Below are 25,619 nucleotides of genomic sequence, written 5' to 3' on the forward strand. Positions count from 1 at the left end.
ATGCTGTCCATCAGTCTTCTGGAGAGTTGCCCCTGTGTTCACGCAGGCCGGAGATGGAGCTCCGGTGAGACTGGGAATCAAGCCGGTTTTCAGGGATGTCTTCTGGGCTAAAGGTACATTGCACCCAGGATATTTAGAAACCTGGCGGACACGTAGTTCAGCAACTCCGGTCCCATGGAGGATATCCCTGAGCAGCGTTTAGGACGAGGGTAGTGGCCCAACAGTTCTAGAATGTCGGAAGGCCAGGTCGCCCACGGTATCCACTTCCAGTCCTGTTTTCTCAGCTGAACAGGAGAAGCCCATGACTGAGCCCCGGTTGCAGTGGCGTCCCAGTGGGATCTGCCATCTTCCCCTCCCGCCTCCTTCTGAAGGGGAGATAGCCTCTGGAAATTTCTGGAAAAACAACAGCATCCCTCTTGACACAAGAAAGAATCCACGTGTTTTCAATTTGCCTCAGTGACGGACCCTTCTGAAAAGCAAATTAAAAGACCTCAACAGAATTCCTTCAGTCGAAGCATATTGGTCAAGCTCAGAGAAAAGGCTTTCCAGGCAATGGGTATTTAAAGGGAGACGGATGGTCCACAGTTTTTCTGTCCAAAAAAGTTCCACTCCAGCTTATAAGATAATGGTTAGGAGCATTTTGATTTATGGGGATGGTATTCATGGTACAAAGTACAAGGGACGTTCAGACAATGTATTCTTATCACTTGTCCAATAAACACCCTGGAAGAATGGCGGTATTTCTAATTGGAAGAAAGGATATCAAAGCCGGATTCATATCAGACTGGTATTGACAGCCGGTTGATAGTTCATTGCATCAACAGGGGCGCTCCAAATCAGGTCGAAAGTGAACCAGGACGGTTGCCATTTTCTCCCCGGATGAACGAGCAAGCTGGCATTGCTCTTGCCACCCACCTAGCGGCATGGAACAAGGAGGATTCGTGGTTGAGGACAATGAGGCTGGAGACGGAGATGGTCTTGGAGGAGAATCATTCAGGAGTTGCCCAGGCAGGTCTCCAAGTGATCGTGCGTTCGCCGAGAGCCCTATGCTTCCTGTTATGTGGCTCTGAAATGACCGGGCACGCCACGGACGCAATGACCATAGATTGGCTAAATTTAGAAGATTTATCTGAATGGCCAATAAACTTGCCCCAGTGTTGAAAGTATTACACAAACTCAGGAATTCAATCAACCAGCCCTGGTAGCCTTATGATTGGCGCTAGGAGTTAATTCGGTACCGGACTCTTCTTCAGAACTTGGTACTGCCAATTTCGATTCTGCCCAAACTGACCCAAACAGATAACACAAACACAATGATATAGCTTTCAAGAATTCAGAATGGCTAAAATTATGGAATTTATAAAGTTTAAGAAAAGGAGCAACATTGAAATTCATATGTTTAAATAAAATAAAATAAATTGACAAAATGATTTTTGCAGTCAAAAAATTGGCACAATTGAAAACAAAATCTTAAAACTTGACTATTAACCTAGCAGTCCCTTTTTAGATCTTTTCTCCTTGCCCCGGACTCATTACTCAGCACCAGATGAAGACAGTATTCTTATATGGTTTTAAATTTTCTGGAAATACTTTTCATCTATTTCTAGAGCATGTGTGCTTGTTTGATGATATCACGCTTCTTTTGGTAGTGGTTCCTGAATGATAGTTCAAATGTTTGGATCTGACTTGACAACTTTCAATGCACATTTGGATTATGCTTCCAAACTTTATTTCTGATTGTGCTTGGCTTCAGGTGCCAGAACATTCAGAGCTCGTTCCATCCTCTAGAGGTGATGATTTTGGGAATCTCTCCCCGACTGTCAAGCCCTCTTCCCTCACTGGTCCTATATTTTTATTTAAAAATGAGGACCTCACACAGGTGGTTCCTTGGAAGGTGGTGCGTCCACAAGACCAGTTTTATGCCCAGTTTATACCTTAAAGTCTTACCTTTTAAGGACCAGAAAGTGTGATACAAAACTTCTTATTTTATACTAGAAAGGTACTTATCGTCTTGCAATCAGACAACAAATTTGTATTTCTGTAAAACAAGCTAACCCGGATTCAGTTCCTAAGGTTCATGATATTCCAGCTACTTCCACTAATTACTTTTAATTTGGATTTGTGAACTTTCCAAATACACTTGGAAATCACCTATAGTAAATGCCACTCTTTAAAATCACTGAAGCCCTGTTCTCAGACAGCAGCTGATGGGGAGGCCATTGTCACCTTAAATAGCCATCATCCTTTATCAGGAATGCTGTTGTGGTATAGCCCGCCTGCAACATTCGTCTGAGAATCGGTGGTTAATTAAGCCCACACAGATCTCAACGTCTAACATTCCGATCGATATGCGAACCTCTTGGCACTTCAGCCAATGCGCTCATTTCATTTTCCAAGTTCTTCGAGTTATAATTGCGTGTGTTATTTTCATTAAGTCTTGCCTCTTACATGTTTAAGCCTAAATTTACATATATAGTTTTAAAAGTTGTTTTTCTTGTTCTGTGCACATTTCATGTTTCACTACTTTTTAAGTAATTTTAAGATTTTTTGAGGTTTTCTCCCATCAGTCAGGGGACCTCCCCCTTGTTTTTTAGTGTTAAGTTTTTTGTGTGCCTTAAAATTAAGTTGCCTTACTTTTAGTATTCTTGCTTCATGGAAGAGATTCTTTAATTAAAATTATTTTGGTAAAATTTTGCCTTTTCTTCAGATTACCCCCTTTTTTTCCAGTAGTTGCAGTCTTGGCATGATTCTCTATCACTATTTCACCGGCTGACACGGGACTGAACTCAGAAAAGGGATTTTGACAGAGGAAAATCTGGCTGAGGAAGGTCCCGTGTCACCCTGACCCTCCCCTGACTCACCTAGTACTCCCCCCTTTTTGCACATGCCAAGTCTGGGGTTAGTGCTAGCATGAACACGAGAGGGGTGAGACTGGACTTGGACGATGATGAACTAGGGAAGGACAAAGAAGGGTATATGATTACTAAAAACTCCCAGGCAAACAGAGGCTTGATTTATAAAGCAATGGTGCTAAGTAGCCTATGGGTAAGAGAAAAGGATTTTCAAACCAAATACTGTTCACATTTGAAAAATTCTTTTGGTGCAGCACTTATTCAAGACAAATTTATACTAAAGTCAGAATGAGAAGGATAACCGTTACTAATATAAAAAAAATAGAATACTTAAAGAATGACCTATCAAGAACTTTCAGATATTCAAATAAAATAAGTGGTTGAGTAAAACTTTTTAAGACTATGTAGTTATCAAAACTTACTCGAGAGTACTCTCACACATGTACAATGACATCAATGACCATGAGCTCTAGTAACTTCATAACAACAATCTCTATATGATAAATTGGACAAATACTCATTCAAACTTATCAGAAAAAACCCACAATAAGATGGTATAACTTGGAGATGGTAAAACTGCTTGAAGACATATATAACAGTTGAAAAACACAAAAGGCACAAGCACAAAAATTCTGAGGTGATTCAGTCATATGCTGAAAATGGAAATGAAGTAAGACCTGTTGTCGCCGGTCTGGAGGGCGCCTGTGTGTGGGAGCTGTAAGCTCCGCTCTCTTCGGGGTTTTGACATAGGGATGTCTCTCGAGTGTAGCTTTGTGGTTTGTGATCCTTTCACTCACCCTTGGTTATACTGACGTCTTCCTTAAAATATAGCACACAAATCTCAAGAAATAATTTGATATCAAACTGAAACTCTTTTTTTCTCTGGTATAAGAAAAATCTACAGAATTTTATACCTAAAGTGTTAAAAGTAAAGGAATTTCACCATATCTCCAAAGCAAGCTGGACTCATGACAGACATATATAACCAAAAATAAATATATAACAAATATAATATATATATAATACTGTATAAACAACTGATATATATATATATATATATATATATATACTCTATATATATATATATATATAAAACCCAGCCAGTGGGGCAAAAGCCAACTTGCTGCGGTCTCAAGCCCAGATAAATGGGGAGGGTTGCTGCTTGGTCTAGCCAACTGAGTATGAAAACAGTGGCAAAAACTAAATAATGAATCTCGAGTCAATGATGGAATGCAATAGGGCTAGGGCATACCTCGTAAGCGACACGCTGCAGTATCCCCTGACAGCAGTGAGAAATACACAAAGGGTACTGCAGAAGTCATGACTGCGGCTAAAGAAGTTATTGAGGAGAAAGGATTGGAAAAAGAAAGGAAAGCTAAGAATTGGAAATTGGAATGTTGGTAGCCTCACAGGAAAGCAAAGAGAGTTGGTAGATGTCACACAGAGAAGAAAAATTATGATTCTGTGTATACAAAGGAGACTAAATGGAAAGGGAAAGTGCAAAAAAGCTTGGAGAGGATATAAAACACTCGCAGGGGAAGATACAGGAGAAATGGGGTTGCAGGAATTATTCTCAATCAGATTTGCAGGAGAATGCCACTGAGGTCAAGCATATCAATGACAGGCTGGGCTTAAAGTTTGTGAAGATAAAGAGAGGCATGGCATATCATCTCAGCATACAACCCTCAGCAAGGGTGTAGTGAAGAGGAGGAGGAATTCAGAGGAAAATTAGAAGAATATATCGGAAGACTTCCAAGAATGCCCATGTTGGTGAGAGTTCTGATGGCTTTGAAGGAATACATGGAGGAAGAAACCAGGAAGTTGAAAGACTGTTAGAATTAGCAGAAGCTATGAATCTGGTAGTCCTGAATACTCAGTTTGAGAAAAGGAGAAGTCACCTGGTAACATACAAAAGTGGACAAAATGAGACACAAATTGATTATCTATTGGTTACGAAGGGAGACACAAATTGATTATCTATTGGTTACGAAGGAAGACAAGAAAATCACCATGGATTGCAAGGTTATTCCAAATGAATCTGTTGTAGCAGGGCACAAACTGGAAGCGGCAGATTTTAGGCTGAAAGCAATAAGGAAAAGAAAAGCCCCAGCCAGGAATAGGAGGGTTAAAACTTGGAAGCTGAAGTTCAGATATTGGAGAGCATATAAACAAACAAATGCGAGGATAAGGTAAACAAACTCCGAACAACCAAGCCTATACAAGTCATGAGTCAGACGACAACTCACTGCAGTAAAATCAAGCTTGCTGGTCTTATATAATTATTATAATTATGAAAAATAGTAATCACTAATTAGAATATCACTAATGACTAATTTGAATATCACTGATATAGGAAAGCAAATCCCTTACCTAGATATGGGAGTTCTGGCATTGTTGCTATCCCAGGTGAGACACTTCCCGTTTCCTTGGGTCCCTCTCTTCGTAACCCACTTACGACACGCAATCGTTGAAATTTCTCCTTCATAAGGGCAGTACTTCTCTTGCTTGTGTAACTGATAGACCATTGAATGCACTGCTACTGTGAGAAAAATCCGAAAAATGTGCCTGAAGCACTAGGATATTGTTTGGACCAGAACCACACACAAATCGAGATGGTTTATTGGTAAAACCCAACGCTCTGTTAGAAACTGTTACCTACTTACATAATTTCAAATTTCCGAAAAGACACAGTAAATATATGTCAAGAAATATAAAATATTATATATATAATAAATGGCATGGTACATCTGTGATATGACTATAACAAGTTCAAAATATCAAGATACATAGATATATATTTACTCTGATCTGATATTTTTTTTAGAGAATGAACCAGCTCTTATTGTACAAAATGGGCAGTTTTAGTAGGATACTAAGTAAATTTCTCACTTTCACTAACCAGATCTGGAAAGTCATACACACATTGTAGGGCAATTTGGCCGCTCAGTCTCGCTCAAGGGTGATATAGATACATGGATAGACATTTACTCTGATATATTTTTTTTTTAGAAGAGCCAATTTTAATGTGAATAATGTGTATTTTAGTAGGAAAATAAAAAGTATATTTCTCACTTCACCTAAAAAGTCATTTACAGAAATTTTCACGGCAAATTTTAAGCTCCCAATGCTGCACACAGGCCGGTAAATGCAGTGAACAAATATGTAAAAACCGCATCACCCACTGCGAATATAGGGGTTACTGAAAATATATAGTAAAATAATAAAAATATATATACAAGCGAGAACTTTTGAGAGCCTGCTTGGTTCTCCTTCTCAATCTGACTAAAACACCAAAGCCGTCATGAAGTAAAGTTTTGATAAAAATAAATAAGTTTAAAATGTGTTGTTGACAGAAGAAAAGCAGTTTGAAATTTAAAATAGCCAATTTTATGGATTCAGGTAATACCATCGTTCTCCGTGTAAACCAGTTAACCTCCTCGAGAAAGACCCCAATAGAGCCATTTCAATGATCATCCATTAGATGGACTGCCACTCATACACTCCAAGTTGCTGGTTTATCTACAAAATCCAACGATACCATTATTACCTGAACTACAAAATGTATTTTATAATAAAATGAGGTTTTGTACATACACCTGGTAATTATATATATAGCTGTAGTCTCTGACATCACAGCAGAAAATTGAAAATCGCGGCAGCTAATAATGAATGGTCACGTGATACCCCTTCCCACCCTCTACAGGTGAGTGAGTGAGAGGAACCATAACCCAAACTCTTCATGTTTTGCCATACCTGCCCATGAGAGAGGGGAGGAGGGTGGGCTTTGATTATATAATTACCAGGTAGTATGTACAAAACCTCATTTTATTATAAAAATACATTTCTGGAGTCAGCCCCTGTCAGCGGTGAAATTCCATTCATGCACGAATTTCTAGGTATAACAAATGCTAGATATACCAGAGAAAAAGAGCTTTCAGGAAAGCTGGGGTTACCCCCAGATCGAGCGTCTTCTCAGAAGACGGCGGTATAATGAAGGGTGAGTGAAAGGATCACTACCACGGAAATATACTCGAAAGATCTCCCCATGTTAAAACCCCCAGTAGAGCGGTGAGCCGTTACAGCTCCCACACCAACACGCCAGGACGGCGACACCAGCCCACCTACCTCATTCCATTTTCTAGCACGTGACCTGCTTCCAGCAAATTTTGTGCTCGTGCCTTTTCATTGTTTTTTTCATGTTTCAACATGTCTTCGAGCAATCTTTACCATCTCCAAGTTAAGTACCATCTTATTGTGGGGTTTTTTGATATAATTTTTTAATGGAAATTGTCTCCTTTTTCTAAATATGGGATCTTTGTTATGACTCACGCCAATGGTCCCCAGCCATGTCGACCCCAGGCGCCCATCAGTTCTTTCTGTGGAGTTGTCTCCTTGTGGGCCATATATATAGATTTTTCCCCGGTTCTCTTCCTGGCGGGTTTCCTGTGGCCCCCTTTTTAGTCTTTGTTTTGCATTTGACCTGTCGGAGTCCTCTTAGTGATGTCATTGCCAAGTCTCCCCACCAGTTTGTTGGTTTTCATTTAGTCTAATAGGCTATTATTTTATTCTTGAAGTTGGTGCTCTTCTTTAGTTTTAGTATTTTAATTTATTTTGCTTATTGTTTTGCCTTAGATCTAGTTTACCCGAGTGGGCTCCCTGCCTTGGTAGGCACATTATTCTTGAACGAATTTTATTTTTGATTGGTTTTATATATGATGGTTGTTTCCTTGTGGGCATCCATCCCTCTCGCCCTATAGGCTAGGCGGAGTGGTCCAGGTTGAGGAGTTTTGTTGCTCTTTCCTCCGGGATCATTTTGAAATGGGTGGCAGAGTGAGCCCCTTCGTCCTCTTCCTCCTTTTGGGGGAATCGAGTTCTTGGTGTGTCTCCTCTAGGCTAGTCGCCTTTTATCCCCTCTTTTCAGTCCTGGTTGGTTCTGCACAAAATTTCTCTTCCTGTTTTCCTCCTCCACCCTTTACACCCTTTCTCCTTCCGTAACCTATACCTAGGTTAGATTTTTATTTGGCCACATCTAGTCAGGAGTTGGGCTTTGGGTCTTGGTATCCCTTCTGGAGTAGGCTACCCTTCCAAGTTTTTATTATATTCTTGGCGGGTGTGTTGCAGTTGAGCTGGTGTCATTTTCCCTTGTCTCCTGTCCCCTCTTGTAGCCTACTCCTCTTCACTACCCCACCACCTCCCCCTCCCCTACCAGCTCTTGCTCTGCTCGTGCGGGTGACGCTAGATGGCGTTTTCTCGAGTTGAGGACTCCCCTCTTGGTAGAGGGATTCGCCCTCCCCAGACCAGTCCCCAGTCAGCTGTGGTGGTTTTGGTGGTTTAGTTTACTCGATCGCTCCATTTCGGCGGTTCATTCTCTCCCATACCTTTATCTCCCTCCGTCGCGGTTTTCTTGAAGGTTATGGCCCCTTGCTCCGGCTTATGTTATGTACTTGGCCTGTCATAGACATCTCACCCGCCTTGTTTCACCGGCGGGAGGTGATGAGGATGATTGAGATGTCACTCCGATCCCGGACTGGATTTCTCATTCTTACCATCACTTGTTATTTTATTATTTGTTTATTATATTGTATATTTTTATTTTGTTTTATTTCATATGTTTTTTGAACCGGTCCCACACCTGGGGTTCCGCCCGTCGTTTTTCTGGCAGCCCTTGTGGTTGGTTCCTTGGTTTCTCAAACCTTTTCATTCCGCCGGAGTCTTCCGAGACTGAATATCTTACCTCCACTCTGTTTTATTTGGAGCTTGGTGGCCCAGTTTATGGGTAGGGTTTCCTATCCACCGAGATTCCGGTTGTAGTTGAAATACCCTGGCCTTCCAGACTTTATTTACTTGGAGTGTGAGGTTCATGTACTTTTACCTTACAGACTGTTGCGTTGAGAGCCGGGTAACGCCTCCCTTGCAACAACCCTATGGACATGTAGTGTGCGGACCCACGCTGGTTGTGCGGTCGGTTGACGGTGACTCTGGTTGTCTGGCACCCCGATGGCTGTGAGGTTGTTTGCTTGCCTGTCAACCATCCAGGATGAGTCGGTAAGATAAGTTTTTTCCTCCGGTCCATGCTCCTCATATCGAAATGTTGTTTTATATTCTCGAACCTGATCCTTTCGTTCCCCTAATTGTCTGTTCTCTTACAGGCGGATGGTCCTCAAGAAGTCTGCCTTTGAATCTCTCCGCCTGGGTGGCTGGGTTGGGAGGGAAATGTTCCGTCGGGAAGCCCTTATGCCCGGACGCCAGGTTGAGGGACCTGCTCTACCCCGGCGCACGGGTGGCGGCTGCTGTGCCGGAAGAACTTGCCACCCCATCATTCAGCAGATCCGGGATCACCCAGCCACCTCAAGTGGACATCCTGTCTACGCCGGAGGTTTGGAGGATGTTGCGCGTTAAACTTGGACCTGGAACCGGCGAATACAGAACAGGACCAGGTGGTAAGTGGTGAGGTGAAGTGAGGTTTGGGGCGGCCCCCTTTGTTTGACTCCCCTGCTTCATCAATTTCTTCCTTTACAGGTTTTGTGAAGTCTTCACCCCTTGGGTGATAGGGCTCCATCAGCTGTCCCCAAGCTGAAGACTTCATGGAAGGCGAGAAGGGCCCCCAAGTCCTCGACTTCCAGAAGGCATCGCCCTTCCCCCCGTCGAGAACTAAGGTCTCAGGACCTGTAGCCTCCGGGAGTAAAACCTGGTTCCTCGGCAGCGCGAGTAAGAGGGCATCAAACCAAGCCCTCGCCAACCTTTTTGATGCGGGCCCTTGCTACTGAACTTTGAAAGTCTTCAGGTAGGACCCAGACTCTAGGTTTGAGAAGATCACCGATAAGTTTACCAGCCATGACAACATACTGGCAGGTTTGGCTAGCCACCTCCGGCAGAACCACAGTATGTCTATCCCCGACACCATGGACTCCCGCCGCTTGATGTCAGAAACCCTTGGCGTTTCGCCCTCCGTGCCATCAACATGATGGCAACTTACCCCAGACGGTCTGGGCGCGAAGCGGTTGGAGGAGTGGGTTCTTTCCCGATCTCTTGCCCCTTATCCAGGCCGTTAGGCTGACTGAAGAAGCCTGGTTCGTCAGACAAGGTTCCTAGGAGACAGTCATCATCCCTAGGGACCAGGCTCAGTCGGCTCTCCTCGGACTCTGTGGTGGCAGGCTGATGAACACAAATTGACCCCTTTCAAGGCAACTTTACAATGTTCACCCCTGGGTGAAGACCTGTCCCACTCCCTTGCATGGACAAAGTCGCTCTGGCTGCGGCCCGAGCATGCTTTGACGGTAATCCTTTCCCAATTAAGGAAACAGACCCTACTTCCCTGGTATTCCCAGGAAGTAATGAGAGTTCTGGGTGGACGCCCGTCCACTTTCACTGTAGCAAGCTGGACCCCCTCTGCTCCACGCAGTTCAGCGAACAGCTCCTAAATTACCGGAATCCCCACATGGTGAAGGCGGAGTTTGAGGCCGGACTAAGCTGGCCCAGTCCTTGAACTCCGTCTGCCTCACTGAGGCCACTGCCGTCTCCTGTCAGGACTAACCTTTTTCCAGGTCCTGGCTAAGTCCTTCCCTGGAGCTTTCAGTTAGACTTGTTTGAGTTTATTATGGCCCGACTGGAGTGCAGAAAATTTCATCTTTGCCGATGCCACCATTAATCCGCTACGAGCCTAACAAGCTCATTAAAGTTCGATCTGGGGACCTAACCTCTTCCTGAAGAAGAGGTTACATCCAATGACTGGAGGCTACACGGGCCAATCAGAGTCTGCTCTGCTGGGGAATTTCTGCCTGGCGCAAGACCCCAGAATCTGCCGGCCCCCAGACGAGAGAGGAGGCAAAAGGTTCAGGAGACATAAGAGGCCCCATCAGGCGGTGGTCAAAGCCGTCCCCTGTCTCGGCAGTGGCCCAGCCATCTACCTAAGTCCCAACCCCAACAATATGTGTTGGTCCAATCCAGCGGCGCCCTCCTATGTTTGCTCACCAGCATACAACCCTACATGAGGGCCGTGGATTCTTTCATGGCCTTAATAGGGTTGCAAGGGAGGGGAAGAGGCAAGGCCCCATGAGAGAAATCCAACACCACCCCAAGAGGAAACCTGGACGTGGTAGGGAAACAAACCCGCTCCTCCCACTGAGAACAAACAGGTGGGTGGTCGCCTGTATTGGTTCAGGGACCAGTGGTCCTTCAGCCCTTGGGCACACAGCATTGTGTCCAAGGTTTAGGATGGGCTGGACCAAAGACCCTCCTCCTCTGAACAGATTTTACCAGCCACCCTCAAATCAATCCTACAGGACTATAACAGGAATTGCTCAACAAACGAGCAATAAAGAAAGTAAGGCACCTAAAGTTTCAAGGCAGGTTATTCACTGTTCCCAAGAAAAGACTCGATCAGCAAAGAGTGATCCTGGATCTGTCGTGTCTAAATCTCTACATAAAATGCGATAAAATTTACGCATGCCACGGTAGCTCAGGTTCGGACTCTACTTCCGCGTGGAGCCGCCACCACCTCTATCGATCTTTCAGACGCTTATTATCACGTCCCGGTTGCGCGGAACTTCTCTCCGTTCTGGGTTTCGACTCGGGGAATCAAGCCTACTCCTTCAGGGTCATGCCCTTTCGGTCTAAACATTGCACCAGGATATTTACAAAGCTGGCGGATACAGCGGTAGTTCAAACTCCGGTCCCGAGGATATTTCTGGCAGCGCACCTGGACGATTGGATAATTTGGGCTCCAACTGTTCTAGAAGTGTCAAGAAGCCACGGCCATAGTCATCAAAATTCCTGGAGTCGTTGGGTTTTCAGCTGAACAGGGAGAAGTCCCGCCTGACTCGAGTCCCGGTTTCAGTGGCTGGGTCTCCAGTGGATCTGTCCTCCACACGTTATCCCTCCCTCCTTCCAAGAGGAAAGAGATAGCATCCCTGACCAAGAGGTTTCTGAAAAACAAATCAGCATCCCACCGGACCCAGAAAGAGTCCTCGGTCTCTTCACTTGCCTCAGTGACAGACCTGCTCTTAAAGCCAAATTAAAAGACATAAACAGAGTGGCGGAGTCGAGCCAATGTCAAGCTCAGGGACAAGGTCTCCTCCATCCCCGAATTTTAAAGACAAGACTGCGGCCTTGGTCCACAGTCAAGGCCTGTCCAAAACAGTTCCACTCAGTTTCCCCCTCCGCACTAGTTATTCACACAGGACGCTTCATTAAGCGGCTGGGGATATTACCAAAACAAAAAGTACAAGGCGTGGTCCACAGTGTTTCAGCAGTTCCATATAAACACCCTGGAAGCCATGGCGGTATTTCTAACGCTGAAGAAAATCCGCCCCCCAATCGGATTCATATCAGGTTGGTGTTGGACAGCGCAGTGGTAGTTCAATGCATCAACAGGCGGCTCCAATCAGGTCGAGTGAACCAGGTTATGGTTGCCATTTTCTCCCTGGCGAACAAGCACGGCTACACCTGTCAGCCACCCACCTGGCAGAGTCCGAACGCAGTGGCGGATTCCCTGTCCAGAACTACCCCGTTGGAGACGGAGTGGTCTCTGGATGGAGAATCATTCAATGGATTTGCCGCCAGGTTCGGGTCTCAAAGTGGATCTGTTCGCAACGGAGAGCAACTTCAAGCCCCCTGTTACGTGGCTCCCAACCTGGACCTCAGGCGTATGCCACAGACGCAATGACGATAGATTGGAACAATTGGGAGAGGATTTATCTGTTTCCTCCAATAAACTTACTGCTGAAAGTATTACACAAACTCAGGACATTCAAAGGTCAACCAGCCCTGGTAGCCCCTATTGGTCAAGAGCAGTTGGTTCCCTCTTCTTCAGGAACTGGGTTTAAGTCTTGGATTCCCAAGCCCAAACTGACCCAGACAGTACAAAACCAAGACTGTGTCAGCTTCTCAAAATTCAAATGCCCTAGCTTTTATGGACTTTATAAAGTTATAGCTCAAAAAGGGAGCAAACATTGACCTGTCAATACTCTGTTTTTAGAATCAGACAAAAGAGATTCTACTCTTAGACAATATGACTCAGCAGTCAAAAAATTGGCCTCTTCCTGAAGACATCTGAAGCCCAAATTATGACGACTAATTTAGGAGTTTCCTTCTTTAGATCATTGTTTGAAAAGGTCTGCCCCGCCACTATTACCACAGTCAAGTCAGCCCTGAAGAAAGTATTCTTATGGTTTTAAAATCGACCTTACAGATTCCCTATTTTTCATCTATTCCTGAGCATGTGCTCGTCTGAGACCAGTATCACGCCCACATTCTATTACTTGGTTCCTCAATGATGTTCTTAAGTTAGCATCTGAGTTGGCAACTATCAATTGCTCTTATTTGGATCTGTTAAGGAAAACTTATTTTTAATTAGTTTGGCTTAGGTGCTAGAATCTCAGAACTGTCGGCTCTCACTAGAGGTGATGATTTTTGTTAATTTCTCCCATCCGGAGAAGTCCTCCCTTTCTCCTGATCCTAGATTTTTAGCTAAAAACGAAGACCCACAAGACAGGTGGTCTCCTTGGAAGGTGGTGCCCCTTCCACAAGACCAGTCTTTTTATGTCCAGTTTATACACTTAAATCTTACCTTTAAGAACTCCACAGAGTAAGTCGGGTCCTCTTTTATCAGGGAGAAAGGTGGTACTCTTTCTCGTTAAATGCAACAAAGGCAACAAATTTTGTATTTCATTAAACAAGCTAAACCAGACCAGTTCCTAAAGTTCATGATATTCGAGCAGTGGCTACTTCTATTAATTACTTTTCACAATGGACTTTCTCAGAACTATCCAAATACACGGGTTGGAAATCACCTCTAGTGTTTAAACGCCACTATTTAAAAATCACTCAAAGCCCTGAAATTTTCTACTATACCTGTGGGAAGTGTCATTTCCCACCTTAAATAGCCATATCCTTTATCCTTCCCTAACCTGCCCGCCTGCCTCATTTGTTTCTCTGCTTATTCTCCTGGTTGATCATGCCTCACTGCCTTGCTCCTCATATTGATATTATTTTGTCTCTGTTATGATTGGAAACTGTAATCTGACAGCCATGATTGTTTGTCTTTTGGGGTACTGGCGGTTTTTTTGGCTCCATGTACCCCCATACATTTGTGTGTGTATATATTTTCCCCATTAGTCTTGTCTCTCTACGTGTTTAGCTATAAGGTTATGTTTACTCTTTAGTGTAAGTATTTTTGAATGTTGTTTTTTGTTGTCTCTTAAGTAATTTTGATGTATTTCCACTACTTTTAAGTTTTTAAGGTTTTGAGGTTTTTCCCATCATACCCTAATTGTTAAGATTTTTTACTTAAAATTAAGTTACCTTTATTTAATATTCAATTTTCATGAAAGAGATTGCTTAATTAAAACCATTTTCACATAATTTGTTTTCTTCAGGTTACCCTGTTTTTTCCAGTAGTTAGCAGTCTTGGCATGATTCTCTATCACTGTTTCACCGGCTGACACGACTGGACTCAGAAAAGGTTTTGACAAAGGAAAAATCTATTTCTGAGGAAGGTCCCGTCACCGGTGACCCCAAGTACCTTCTGCTTCCCCTGCCATGCCAAGCCTGGGGTGGTGCTAGCCTGGAATGAAGTAGGTGGCGCTGGTGTCGCCGTCCCATGGTGTTGGGTGTGTGGGAGCTGTAACGGCTCACCGCTCTTTGCGCTCTACGGGTTTTAATATGGGGAGATCTTTCAGTGTCCCGTGGTTGTGGTATTTCACTCACCCTTGGTTATTATACCGACGTCTTCAAAAAGACGATCGATCTGAGGTAACCCAGCATTCCTGAAAGCTCTTTTTCTCTGGTATATCTAGCAATTTATACCTGAAATTCATTGCATGAATGGAATTTCACCGGGTGACACGGCCTTCTCAGAAATAGATTTTCCTTTGTCAAAATCCTTTTTATTATAAAATACATTTTTGTACATAAACTTACCTGGTAATTATATATATAGCTGATTGGCACCTGATGGAGGTGGGCCATGGCAGCTAATATGAAAAGTCTAGACAATTGTGAAAAAAAAAACACAATGATGGTTCTTACCTGTTGAGGTAGCTGATTTGATGGATACTGCCTCTTAATCTGCTATCCTCAACTTGCACCAACTAGGTATATAGACCTGAGGGTTAGGTGCTAGAGGGCTACATGCCAGTCGAGGGCTCACCGTGGACTATGCATGATAACCAACCAAATAAATGCCCTGCCCAGGCGCAGTACACGAAAAACACATAGAACAAGGGTGTCACCAATAACCTGTACCTTAAAAATATTACAAAATGTAAGACTGTTGGGTACTCCTAGCCACAATGTACCCCAGACATCCCAGAAAACAACAACGCTTAACCTTAAGCAAGAGAAAGCATCACAAGGAAGGATCGACTTCCTTTATTCCTTACCCAACACCGTGCCAGTCACCACAAACGGTCCCAACGCACCATCCATCATATATTGTCTCAATCTCTCTCAAATAATGAGACGCGAACACTGACCTACATTTCCAAAATGTAGCTTGAATAATTGAATCTAAGGAAAGATTCCTCCTATATGCCAAAAGAGGTTGAGACCGCTCTCACCATGTGCTTTAACTTTAGAAATTTGAAGCTGCACATCTACTCCTGGTTGTGAGCTTCTACAATCAGGTCTCTCAAAAAGAAGGAAAGAGCATTCTTCGAAAGAGGCCTACTCGGATCCCTCACAGAACACCAAAGATTAGGAGAGGGACCTCTCACTGCTTGAGTCCTTTCGAAATATACTTTTAATGCTCTTACTGGGCATAAAAGTCTTTCTTCTTCATCTGGTCCCACCAAATCCGAGAGACCAGGGATCGAAAAGGATCTCGGCCAAGGCTTAGACGGAGTCTCATTCTTGCAAAACTCAACAATGAAGAACAGACTGCCTTACCCTAGAAAAACCCAATTCTCTTATCTAGGGCGTGCAACTCACTGACTCTCCTCTTGCTGTAGCCAAAGCCAAGAAGATTGTCTTCCCTCGTAAGGTCTCTGAAAGAGCAAGACGATAATGGCTCAAACTTACTGCCCACAAGCCATTTCAAGACCACATCTAAATTCCAGGAAACCAATCTCTCTGGAATTCTTGGATGCTTCAAACGATCTGATAAGATCTGACAAGTCCTTATCATTTGAAATATCCAGGCCCTTATGCTAAAAGACTGTCGGTAGCATTGCTCTGTAGCCCTTGATCGGCAGCAAGACAGCTTCCCATCCACACTCAGATACAGGAGGAAGTCTGAGATTTCTTCTAAAGTGGTCTTAAAATGATGTGCAGTCTTCCTACACCACTCTCTGAAGACTGACCACTTAGCTTGATAAACTGCTGTGGAGGACTGTCTCGAGCTCTAGCGATGGCTCTAGAGACCTTCCTCGAAAACCTCTAGCTCTGAGGCAACGTTGACAGTCTGAACGCAGTTAGCTGAAGAGCTGATGACCTCCGTGAAATCTTCGGAAGTGAGGCTGTCTGAGTAGATCTACTCTCAGTGGTAAAGCCTCTGGAAGTCTATGAGAAGACTTTTATCAAGTCCGGAACCATTCCCTTGCTGGCCAAAAACGGAGCAACCAGTGTCATACGCATCGCCCTTGTGGGACAACATTTTTGTTAGAACTGCTCTCAACATCTTGAACGGAGGAAAGGCGTAAAAGGTCCAGACCGACCAGTCCATCAGCTTTGCATTCACGAAGACTGCCCCCTCGTCCGGCACTGGAGAGCAATAAAGAGGCAGTTGAGTTGTCTTCTTGGTGGCAAACAGATCTATGAGAGGACGACCCTCAGATTCCACAGTTGGAGGCAAACTTCTTGATTTAAGATCCACTCTGCTGAGAGTACTTGAAAGCTCCTGCTTAGCCTCGTCTGCCCTCACATTGAGCTTCCTGGAATGAACCTTGTCATCAACGCGTTTTGTTGTTTTTTTCCATAATAACAAAGATCTCTCGCTACCAGGTATAGCGAGAACGAGTGGTCCCTCCTTGCTTTTTATGTATGCGAGCTGTTGTATTGTCTGGATTGGACAATCACTGCCTGGTTCCTTACCACCTTGAAAAATTTAAAAGGGCTAAATGAATGGCCTTTAATTCCTTCAGATTGATGTGCCACCGAAGTTGTTCTCCTTCCATCGCCTGCTGTTTCCAACTTGCTAACGTGGCTCCCCATCCTAGATCTGAAGCGCCTGCACACAAGATGAGGTTGGGGTTCTTTGGGAACAGTGAAATTCCTTCCTGAAGTTTCTCTGGAGAGTTCCACCAACTGAGGTCTGCCTTTATCTCCTCTGAGATTTGAAAACAAATGAGTCCGGGCTCTTCTTCCTGTCCCAGACTTCTCTTAAAAAGAACTGAAGGGGCCTTAGATGTAGTCTCCCAAACTCACAAACGGTTCTGGAAGACAACTTCCCCAGAAGGCTCATCCACTGTTGGCGAGCACTGGGTCTTCTTCAGAAAATCTCGCACTTTCAACAGGCATGACTCTACACTCTCCACCGACAGAGAAGCCTGAAAACTACTGAGTTCATCTGAACTCCCAAATAGACTAATTCTTGAGATGGCACAGATGTGACTTCTGCCAATTTACCAGTAGTCCCAGTTCTTCGGTTAGATGAAGAGTCTTTTCCAAATCCTTCACACCTTTCCTTCTCCAAGCACGCAGGAGCCAATCGTCTAAATAAAAACTGTTCTGATCCCAACAGATGTAGCCACTTCGCCACTGATGACAAAACTCTGGTGAAACCTGGGGGCCGCTCGAGAGGCCAAGCACATTGCTCTGAACTGAAACACTTCGCCTTTGAACACAAAGCGAAGGAACTTCCTGGAAGCAGGATGGATCAGGATGTGGAAATACGCATCCTGGAGGTCGATGGATACCATCCAATCTCCTGGAAGAAGGGATGACAGCATTGATTGAGTGGTTTCCATCACAAACTTTGTCTTCTTGACAAACAGGTTCAAAGCTCACGTCTAGAACTGGCCTCCAGCCTCCTGACGCCTTTGGTACTACAAAGAGACGATTGTAAAATCCTGGGGAGAAAGGGGGAGAACTTTCTCTATTGCTTCTTTCTCTAGCCAAGCTGACACCTCTTTCTCTAGAGCACAACATTTCTCTGAGTCTAGAGAATAAGCCATTAAGACCACTGGTTCCTGGACAAAGGAGGGTCCTTCAAGAATGGAACTGAATAGCCTTCCTTTAAAACCGAGACTGTCCAAGGTTCTGCTCCCCTTTCTTCCCAGACTGTCCAGAAAGCTGACAGTCTGGCTCCTACTGGTGAGTGAAGGGAGGCGCTCACTTCTTGTCAGAGGGTTTGATCGCTGAGGTACAAAACGACCTCTCCCTCTCGATCTGGGAAACGATTTAGCAGGGGCTCTTCCACGAAAGGGCCGACTCGAGATTTTTCCGTCGAAAATGTCGGGCGAGCAACTGTTGAAGGCAACGTTTAGGCTTCTTGGTGGACTGTGCCAGCAAGTCTTGAGTTGCCCTTCTGTTGAAGAGTCGGCGATCTCAGATACTATTTCCCTCGGAAAAGATGTTTCCTATCTAAAGGAGCGAACAACAAAGCTGACTTCTGGGACCGAGAGACACCTTTAGTGGTGAAAGAACACCATAGTTCACGCTTTCTTGAGAATTCCCATCGTAATCACAGAAGAGAGTTCCATAGCCGCATCTCTAATGCTCCTGTCGATGCAAGCTAACACGCCGGGACAGGAAGCGAACTGATCGTCCTGAAGGGCGCAAGCTTTTAGTTCCTCCCAAGAGCCCCAACCGACCAATCGAGAAACTTATAACTTCCAAAATCTTAAAAGCATTCTTGCAGAGGTGATCAAATTCCGATGTGAAAAAGAATACTTTGGCTGAATTAAGAGCGACCTCCTGGCGAATCTACCAAACTAGAGAAATCTCCTTGGGAGGAGGCAGCTACTCCCAACGAGAAAGATTCTCCAGTCTCATACCAACCACCACGAGAGATGACAATTTCGAAGGGGAAAACAAAACACAGTCTTCCCTTGTTCCCTCTTTCTCTGCAAGCCACTCCTCCATTTTCTTCAATCCTTTCTTGGCCGAAATAGAAAGAACTAATTTGGTAGCCAGCGAAGTGTCTGTCCCTATTATCACAAGCTTATTGAGATTCGGAGAAGCTGGAGATACTGGTGAAAAGGAATCCGAAAATTCTCCAGAAAATACTGGAAGCAGTTGCTTATAGCTCGATAAAGGCTTCTCTTTCTCTGGTTGTACCTCCGCCTCGATTCGAAGCAACATCACCACCAGAAATCGGAGAAAGAGCCAAGGATCTAGATGGAGGAAGATTCGCCTTCCGAGGAGAATGCAGCACAGGATCGCTGTAGGAAGCTGCACATTCTGATGAAGGAGCATCCTTTGAAATCGAAGCAACTTGCAGTTCGTTCACGGAAGGATCACTTTTCCACAAAGCCGAGAATGCTATCAAGCTTCCCATTCATTTCCAGCCAAAAACAAATCTTGAGGCAAGGCGGAAGAAGAGAATGCGGAACTGAACGAGGCACGGTGACGCAGGTGTTGGAGCTTGACAAGAGTCACCAGGAGAAACAATTTTTTGGCGCTTGGCGCATGGCGCCAGGAGGATCGTAGGCGTGGCGTGGGCACAATGAGCCAGGCGAAATGAAGGATGGCGCATGCATGGCGCTAGATGCGCAATCACGCCAGAAGCAGCAACAACAGGCGAAGACGACACCACTCTCTTTCTTACGCAAGCGTCTCCGCGCTCCAACACATGCCTCGCCTCCGAATCGACGGAATGCGAAAAACATTCGGGCTCCTCCCAAAAACTACACGGGGAGGTTGATCTTGAAGCGCCACCTCTTTTCTTGGGAACTGCCAAAGGAGATGCCAACCTAGACCTCTTGAATGGTCTCGACATCTTTACTTCGCCAACCTCTCTTAGGCGAATCCTCACTCGACATACTCGAAGACATACACCTCAGCCTGATGTGCCTTTTCTATGGCAACATCTGCATCCTGGGAAGCGGCAACAGGACTGCTTGAGGGCCAACTGCTCGAGGGCAGGTCCCACTCACCTCCCTTGGGCTTTCGACTTGCCTCCTCCCTGGTGCTGGGGAGTTTGACAGAGTGTCCAGGCCTAGGAGAATGAGTGGGCCAGAACAGCCAGCTCCTCCACTGCACTATCACAAGACACTGCACTTCTTACTACAAAGACTTACTCATCCGCTCCATGGCAACAAGCATCACACTAAAACGCCGCATCCATCTGCGTCTTAAGACTGGCCACGGTATCGGGTTCGGAACAACGGGGTCTGGGATAGAGATTTGTTAGAAGGAATATCAGGGTTAGTAACTGAAAAAGATACATCCTGACTATCACGGGAGGATAAAGAGGTAGTCCTAGCTGAAGCTTTTCTAGCTCTCTCTTTTTTGAAGCCTTCTCAGATAAGCATTTAAAATCTTCCATTCTTCCCCTGACAAATCCTTACATTCTTCACAGGTTAACGATACGAACAAACCTGTCCTCTACACCTCGAACACACAGAATGAGGGTCAATGGTAATTTTCCTAATCTAGTTTTGCAGCCCTTGCTACAAAACCTATACACCGAGGACCAGTGTCCGACATAATGCTAAATAAGGAAGGCGGGGATGAAAAAGCTAAGCACAAACAATGTCTGCCAAAGATTCAAATCAAACAATTGTACATCACCAACAATGTCCAACGAAAGAAATCAGCGATAATTCTCTGCTAAGCTGCACGGCTTACCGGGTACCACACAGCAGAAACATATGAAGAGTTTGGGTTGGTTCCTCTCACTCACCTGTAGAGGGCGTGGGAAGGGGTATCACGTGACCATTCATTAGCGCTGCCGCGATTTTCAATTTTCTGCCGTGACGTCAGAGACTACAGCTATATATATAATTACCAGTTAAGTTATATGGCTACAAATAACAATTTTCTTCCATCAACAACACATTTTAAACTGTCATTTATTTTCTCAAAACTTTTTAAAATTTTGTGTTGTAGTCACCTGAGAAGGAGAGAATCAAGCAGGTTCTGAAAACCTCTCATTTGTATATACTGTATATATTTCCGATATATATTTACATTTACACCACTGTGATTTCTTTAACATTTTAGTGACTCATGCTATTGTGAGATTTTATGAAAAACCAATATAAAAACATTTTAACAGTAAAGCGATGGCAATGATGGACAATAAATGTACAATCCAGTCATATATTTCATACATATTCAGATCTATCATTGTTGTTCACTTTCTTACTACAGAATTGGTGAATACAAGCATATAAACATGATATATATATATATATATATATATATAATATATATATATATATATATATATATATATATATATATATCCATGATATAACACTATATATGATGATATAATAATTGAAGTTGAATTAATGGACAGTACAAGACTTCTTGGAGTTCATATTCATGAAAAGATTATTCACCAATTTTGCTAGGGTGTTTATCATCAATAATGCCAATTAGCAAAAGTTGAAAAATGGCATATTTTAAAACATTTGCTCAGGTTCTATGTCTCACTATATGATGACGTTTTACTTTTGCAATAAAAGTGCCTATATTTTAGTCATCTGGCCCATATAGACAGGTATTGTTAGAAAGGTCCCCTCACTAAGCAGAGGTGGAAAATCAAAACAGAAAATAGCACAGCAATAACTCTCACTGAAGTATCAGCAAATTTTAGTCATTGGAATAGCCATATACAACTGGGATTGAAAACAATGACACTCACACATATTAAAATATAAAACCCAAAACAAAGATCTAACAAAAAATCAACTGTCCCATGATTTAACATCAAAATATTGTCATCAAGATGAATGAACGGATAATCTTGCATGGGCAGCCTTATTTACAATTTACAATGGTAACTCAACCGTTTGCAAAACCCTTGGCCTAACCCACCAAAAATGGCTAGAATAAATACTGTACTACCCCTCAATTGTGATAAAGACTATCTAGATTATCCCTTGAACAACCAATCAATAAGAAAAAACTTTCTGTTCTCTTTGGATCTGTAAAAAAAAAAAAATAATGGTATACATCACAAATGAACAGTTATTTTACTTTGTTCCCTTTATCATGTATTAAAATCTATAATTAATCCTATATCAGTGTTGCGAATTATCAACTGGCAATTTTATGTAGTAAAAAACAAGAATTATGCTGCATAAAGACATCTGCTGGAAAGAGTGTGAGGCAAACACAGATGAAAAGACGATTAACTATTAAAAATGATATTTTAATGATAAAACAAAGTTTGTTCATACTTTACTGCCATATTTTTCTTGATTCTCCATGGAGGTCCTAGAATTTCAACTCGCCACGAGTGGCCTGCAGGTGGTTAGTACCCACTCTCAGGAACCATTCCTTGGAGTTCACAACAACGCCACTGTCTCCTGGAGGAGGGAGGGCTAATGAAGAATGCCAGTGCAAACTTATTTTATCATTAAAATATCATTTTGTTCATGAGACTTACCTGGATATATATATAGCTGAATACCACCTTTGAGGGGGTAGAGACAGCAAGAAATAGGAAAACCAATGGTAAAATTATTTTGTTCCTTATCTGATAGCGTAGCTGACTGAGTGGTTACTGTCACTGTCTGTTCTGCTTTTATAGAGACCCCAGCGAGGTAGTGACCTATATAGCTCGACAGATGACACCAACGGGGCGTGACCACAATGTGACTAGATTCATGCCCTCAAAGAGGACAAAAGGTCTGTAACCAACACCTTTAATTTGTAAAGGATTGGGAAGACTGCCTCTAGTCGCCAACAACCACAAAAACACAATTAAAAAGGGGATAGAAGAGTTACCCCTTGTCCCTGTTAAGTTGCTGAAGCAGCAATAAGGTCCCATGCAATTTCAGATGCTACCAAACATCTTGCCAAGAGTGTGAAACACTGATTGTGTGTGGCACTAAAAATGCCCAGTACCATATATTTTTCTGAACGCCATGGAGGCAGCAACTGACCTCGCTCTCAACAAGAACTTAGAGTGGCTTAATGAAGAATAGTGCATTTTTCGACACAGGCTTAATTGGTTGCCTCATTGTGTCCTGTGTTCTTTTAAGGTAGTACTTGAGAGCTTCTAACTGATGACGGCCTTGTCCAATAAAGTCTGCAACCTTCTTTCAGGCTAGGGTTAAAGACCTATCATTCTCTGGCCAAGAACTTAGGGCTTAAAGAATAGACAGCATCCTTGAAGAGATGCAGAGTGGAATGCCGCTCATCCTTTAGAGGACTGGAACATCAAAAACTTGAGCATTACGTCCAAGTTCCAAGCAGGGGAAATCAGCTGAGGAACCTTGACGTCTCGAAAGAGCCTCAAGATCATGGAGGTCCTTATTGCTGACAAAGCTAATCCTCTGTGTCTGAATACAATCGAAAGCATGCTCCGATAACACTTTGATAGTCGGAACTGCTATATCGAGTTTTTTCTTAAGTAAAGGAGAAAATCCGCAACCTGGCTCACAGTGATAGAGGAAGAGGAAAAGCCCTTCTTTCTACACCAACCTTTGAAGGTTGCTCACTTCGCTAGATATATCCTTTAGATGAAGAACTTCTGGCTCTAGCGATGGCCCGTGCCACCTGGCCAGAAACCCCTTCGCTCTGACCAATTTCGATAGTCTGAAAGCAGTCAGGTTCAGAGCGGGGAGATTCAAAGATATCTCGTGAAGTGGGTTTGTGTGAGCAGGTCTGTTCTCATAGGAAGGGTCCTCGGAACGTCTACCAACCAGAAGAGAAACTCCGAGAACCAGTGGTCTGAGAAGGCCAAAACATGGGGATGAGTCATCCTCGTCCTGGAGGCCGCCAACTTGCCGCATGACTCTCCCAGAATTTAGAACGGGAAAAAGCGTAAACATCTATTCCCGTTCAATCCCAGGGAAGAGCAAATCATCGCTACTGCCCAGGGTCGAGTACAGATGAGCTTTACAGAGGGAGCCTCGCTGTTCTTGAGGTCGGAAAAAATCCACAAGATGGCGACCCAAAATTTCCAAAAATCTTGGCAAACCTCTGATGAAGGGTCCATTCCGTCGGCAGGAGTTGATGGCGCCAACAGAGCAGGTCTGCTTCGAACATTTTCGACCTCTGCCACAAAACTTGTGAGAATCGAAATGTTGCGAGCATAGGCTCAAAGAATAATCTCTCTTGCAAGGCTGAACAGGGAACAAGTATTGTCCGAGTTTGCTAGAACTACACGAACAGCACGATTGCAAACTTGGACCTCAAGAATTGGCGAGCTAAAAGATAGCCGCCACTCTTTGAAGTCGATGTGCCAGGACACCTGTTCCTCTCCAGGTTCCTGACACTTTCTCCCCCTAGTGTTGCCCCAACCTGTTGACGACCCGTGTGGGAAAACAACACTAGGTTGGGGTTCAGAAGCTTGAGGGAGATCCCTTCTGCAATTCCGTTGGGATCGAGCCACCACCACAGATCCTTTTTATATATGGAAGAATTCTCAATTCCTCTTTCAAGTCTTCCTTGTTTGTCAGTTCTCCAACAAAAGAACTGAAGAGGCCTGAGATGCAGACTCCCAGAAAACAAACTTCTCCAGCGAGGAAATGGTCCCCAGCAGACTCTCATCTCTTCCTTCACCTTAGCATGTTTCCCTTTTCCAAGAAGGAAACTTTTTCGTAGCATAGAAGTTGCGTTCTTTGCAGCGGAGACGCTATAAAAGCCGCTGAATAGATCTGAATTCCCAGACACAATGGACAGTGAGGGGATCAGCTGCGACTTTCCACAGACCAGAAGTCCCAGGGACTTCACGAGTTGCAGAGTCAACTGAAGGTCCTCCAGATACCTTCGCCGACGGCGCCGAATCAACCAGTCGTCCAAGTAGAGTGAGATCTGACGCGACAGATGCAACTGCATCGCAACGCTTTTCATGAGACGGTAAACACCGGAGCAAATGACGCCAACAGCATCTGTGTTCCCAGGTGGTCAACCATCAAGTACTGACCAGACCCAACGTTGCTTAACGCTGATCGGACGAGAAGCGGGTTTTCAACGCAGGTATGGCTGCCAGTCCAAAGCAGAGAGCCCTGAACTGGTACGTCTTGTCCCCAAGACAACCTGAGATACTTCACGAACGTGGATGAATTGGGCGTGAAGATAAGTATCTTGAGATCCAAAGATACCATCCAATCCCGGGATGAAGGGCCTTAGTATTGACTGAGAGGTCTCCATCTTGAACTTTTCCTTCCGGACCAAGTTGTTCGACCTGTTGACGCCCAAGACGGGTCTCCAGCCTACTGAAAGTTTCGGGACTAGAAACAATCTGTTGTAAAAATCCCGGGAACACCGAGTCCAATATCTGTTCCACCTCTTTCTCGCTCGGAACATCTGTCGGAGCAGGTCAAACAAATTTCTGTTTGACAGGAAGGCAGTTGGGAAACAAAAAAAAAACAAAAGAGGAGACAGGAAGGGGAATCAAGTAACCTCTCTCCCACAGTAGGAGGGACCAAACGTCTGCCCCTCACTCTTCCAGGCTTGGGCAAAATGAAGCCTGGTTGCAAAGGGAGTCTGGAGATGAAGGGAGTCACTTGCTACCTCTCTTGGAAGTGACATTCCTTGGGAAAAAACTTTCTCGTGGTGGTGGTCTCATGTTGTTCCTATGGAAGCTCCCTTGTTATGCAAACATTTAGCTTTCTGTTTACTTTTGTATCTGAGAGCGGTGCAAAGCGTTATGAAGGAGATGCAGTTTGAATGTCGATAACTTTAGTTTTGAGAAAACGATATTTT

General features: G+C 44.1%; 1 protein-coding gene across 1 annotated transcript in view; it reads right to left on the bottom strand.

Annotated features, from left to right (window-relative positions):
* The window catches only part of LOC136833042 (myosin heavy chain, clone 203-like), a 90,680-nt gene that overhangs the window by 42,150 nt on the left and 22,911 nt on the right, over window positions 1–25,619 (bottom strand).

Source organism: Macrobrachium rosenbergii, chromosome 51 (genome assembly GCF_040412425.1).
Source record: "Macrobrachium rosenbergii isolate ZJJX-2024 chromosome 51, ASM4041242v1, whole genome shotgun sequence".
Taxonomy (NCBI): Eukaryota; Metazoa; Arthropoda; class Malacostraca; order Decapoda; family Palaemonidae; genus Macrobrachium; species Macrobrachium rosenbergii.